Below are 4,327 nucleotides of genomic sequence, written 5' to 3' on the forward strand. Positions count from 1 at the left end.
TCCTGTTGGGCTGGAAATTAGGAGGAAACAAAAAAACAGAGCATTATTATAGACTAGAGCCAGACTTTCAATACAACCACCCAGGTTCCATTCTCTGCTGCTCTGGGTCTTTGGTTCAAAGCCTTTGGTGTCGTGTTAGAACTACAAGAACACGATTAAAGATTCTTAGAACTACAAGAATACGATTAAAGATTCTTAGAATTACAAGAACACGATTAAAGATTCTTAGAACTACAAGAACACGATTAAAGATTCTTAGAACTACAAGAATACGATTAAAGATTCTTAGAATTACAAGAACACGATTAAAGATTCTTAGAACTACAAGAACACAATTAAAGATTCTTAGAACGACAAGAACACGAATAAAGATTCTCATTTTGATTCTTCACTTCCTTGTGGTCAGATTATCCTTTTTCAACCTGTTTAACCAATGTCTGTTACAACCTGTAGTCTCCAACCTGTAGTCTCCAATATGTTACCGTTTTATATCAACAGTACATACGGTATCTATAAACTAATAACTAACTCATCATTTGACATTTGTTAAAAAATAATGTATAAACCCTGTATGAATACTTTACAATGAAAACTAATGCTTCATGTAGTGTTACCTAATTGTCGTCACCAACGACACGGTATACAACCTTTGACCCTGGTTACCCTGCGACCCCTTCTCACCTTCCCACCTGTCTTTGACCCCAAGGGAACTTGGCTCTCAGTTAGGGGAAAGCAATCTGATACCAAATGATCCTTAATGCACCCAATTATTAAACAAGCAGAGACATTAAGTATGTGTTGGTTAATGAGAGAGACAGAGAGCACCATGGCAGTGTGTCTTATTTAAGGGGAGTTGATTGTTAATTGTTTTCAATCTGTAGCAGCATCTTTTAATTAGGTTGTTTGTGTTTCCTTCAAGCACCAATGGAGTCACTCAATCTCAGTTATTAAATTGAGAGCCGGTGTTTCTATCTGGTTGAGCTATGTACGGTATCTATAAAGCCTGGCTGTACATCATACCAATGGCAGACTATAAGTAGAGCTACAGGTAGGAGAGCTACAGGTAGGAGAGCTACAGGTTGGAGACTACAGGTAGGAGAGCTACAGGTATTAGAGCTACAGGTAGGAGATCTACAGGTAGGAGAGCTACAGGTTGGAGACTACAGGTAGGAGAGCTACAGGTAGGAGAGCTACAGGTAGGAGAGCTACAGGTAGGAGACTACAGGTAGAGGAGCTACAGGTAAGAGAGCTACAGGTGCAGGGAGAGCTACAGGTAGGAGAGCTACAGGTAGGGAGAGCTACAGGTAGGGGAGAGCTACAGGTAGGAGAGCTGCAGGTAGGAGAGCTACAGGTAGGAGAGCTGCAGGTAGGAGAGCTACAGGTAGGAGAGCTGCAGGTAGGAGAGCTACAGGTAGGAGAGCTACAGGTAGGAGAGCTACAGGTAGGAGAGCTACAGGTAGGAGAGCTACAGGTAGGAGAGCTACAGGTAGGATTCATTCTATAATATGTTTGCTAAAGTGTATTGATGAGGGTTTTTAAACCTTGCATACAGTATGCATTGGTTGAGCAGCGATGAGACATGTAAAATGTATATGCAAATGAGCACCATCAAACTTTCTAACCGAACATACTTACTTGTTTGTTTACATCACATCTGATGTAATACAGAACCAATAGAAGAAGAGGTCAGCGAGTTGATCTGATGTAATACACGAACCAATAGAAGAAGAGGTCAGTGAGTTGATCTGATGTAATACACGAACCAATAGAAGAAAAGGTCAATGAGTTGATTTGATGTAGTACAGAACCAATAGAAGAAGAGGTCAGTGAGTTGATCTGATGTAATACACGAACCAATAGAAGAAGCGGTCAGTGAGTTGATCTGATGTAGTACAGAACCAATAGAAGAAGAGGTCAGTGAGTTGATTTGATGTAGTACAGAACCAATAGAAGAAGAGGTCAGTGAGTTGATCTGATGTAATACACGAACCAATAGAAGAAGAGGTCAGTGAATCTGATGTAATGCACGAACCAATAGAAGAAGAGGTCAAGTTGATCTGATGTAATACACTAACCAATAGAAGAAGAGGTCATGAGTTGATCTGATGTAATACACGAACCAATAGAAGAAGAGGTCAGCGAGTTGATCTGATGTAATACACAAACCAATAGAAGAAGAGGTCAGTGAGTTGATCTGATGTAATACACGAACCAATAGAAGAAGAGGTCAGTGAGTTGATCTGATGTAATACACGAACCAATAGAAGAAGAGGTCAGTGAGTTGATCTGATGTAATACACGAACCAATAGAAGAAGAGGTCAGTGAGTTGATCTGATGTAATACACGAACCAATAGAAGAAGAGGTCAAGTTGATCTGATGTAATACACGAACCAATAGAAGAAGAGGTCAGTGAGTTGATCTGATGTAATACACGAACCAATAGAAGAAAAGGTCAATGAGTTGATTTGATGTAGTACAGAACCAATAGAAGAAGAGGTCAGTGAGTTGATCTGATGTAATACACGAACCAATAGAAGAAGCGGTCAGTGAGTTGATCTGATGTAATACACGAACCAATAGAAGAAGAGGTCAGTGAGTTGATCTGATGTAATACACGAACCAATAGAAGAAGAGGTCAATGAGTTGATTTGATGTAGTACAGAACCAATAGAAGAAGAGGTCAGCGAGTTGATCTGATGTAATACACGAACCAATAGAAGAAGAGGTCAGCGAGTTGATCTGATGTAATGACACGAACCAATAGAAGAAGAGGTCAGCGAGTTGATCTGATGTAATACACAAACCAATAGAAGAAGAGGTCAGTGAGTTGATCTGATGTAATACACGAACCAATAGAAGAAGAGGTCAGTGAGTTGATCTGATGTAATACACGAACCAATAGAAGAAGAGGTCAATGAGTTGATTTGATGTAGTACAGAACCAATAGAAGAAGAGGTCAGCGAGTTGATCTGATGTAATACACGAACCAATAGAAGAAGAGGTCAGCGAGTTGATCTGATGTAATACACGAACCAATAGAAGAAGAGGTCAGCGAGTTGATCTGATGTAATACACGAACCAATAGAAGAAGAGGTCAGTGAGTTGATCTGATGTAATACACAAACCAATAGAAGAAGAGGTCAGCGAGTTGATCTGGTGTAATACACGAACCAATAGAAGAAGAGGTCAGCGAGTTGATCTGATGTAATACACAAACCAATAGAAGAAGAGGTCAGCGAGTTGATCTGATGTAATACACGAACCAATAGAAGAAGAGGTCAATGAGTTGATCTGATGTAATACACAAACCAATAGAAGAAGAGGTCAGCGAGTTGATCTGATGTAATACACAAACCAATAGAAGAAGAGGTCAGCGAGTTGATCTGGTGTAATACACGAACCAATAGAAGAAGAGGTCAGCGAGTTGATCTGATGTAATACACAAACCAATAGAAGAAGAGGTCAGCGAGTTGATCTGATGTAATACACGAACCAATAGAAGAAGAGGTCAATGAGTTGATCTGATGTAATACACAAACCAATATAAGTTGTTTTGAAAACAATTATGACATCTTGTAGCTTTCAATTTTCCTCTATTTGGTCCTTGTTGTTTTCCCACCCTGGCTGTTTATATGAGTGGTGAGTGTGTCTTTACAGAGGCATGGTAATCACACAGCAGCTGTATAAAGCCGCCCATTGAAAAGTAGACAGATGAATACCAGGCTTTTACTCTCAATGATAATGTCCCTCCATAGAGCTGCTCCTTGCATCAGAGATTTATGAAGAGGATCACAAGAGAAATAGACATGTTTTTTGATGTCCGAGACACGTTATTATTCTGCCGTTTTTTTGTTTTGTTGAGGTGCTTAGAGTTGTTTATGGCGCCCGAGGCCGTATCTCTTGTCTGTTCGTCCTAGAATGATGCAACCAAAGGGCTGACAATTGACATTTATTGTAACGTGGTGAAGGGAAATGTGTAGCCAGCCGAGCAGCCAACAGCGTTCCAGACTAGCTACTTATCTTTCATCACGAAATGTGCCATTGATTCCTGGTGAAATGTTGACATCAAATAAGTCAAAACGTGCGGCTGACCTTTCTGGATATTCCCGGAGTAAGGAGGAGATAGAAACTGGGAATACCTGCTCAAATTTATTCCACCTTGACATTTTAACACCAGCCCGCCAGATTAGCATTCTGGACCTAGGATAGAGGAGAACATGTCACATGTTTTATTTACTACAGGGAATAGTCCAATTAAATGTGACTTTAAGGCCACTCCAGCCCTGCCATGTTTACGTTCTGTGGTCGATATTTTTCATTCATGT

Source organism: Oncorhynchus tshawytscha, unplaced genomic scaffold (genome assembly GCF_018296145.1).
Source record: "Oncorhynchus tshawytscha isolate Ot180627B unplaced genomic scaffold, Otsh_v2.0 Un_contig_178_pilon_pilon, whole genome shotgun sequence".
Classification (NCBI taxonomy): Eukaryota; Metazoa; Chordata; class Actinopteri; order Salmoniformes; family Salmonidae; genus Oncorhynchus; species Oncorhynchus tshawytscha.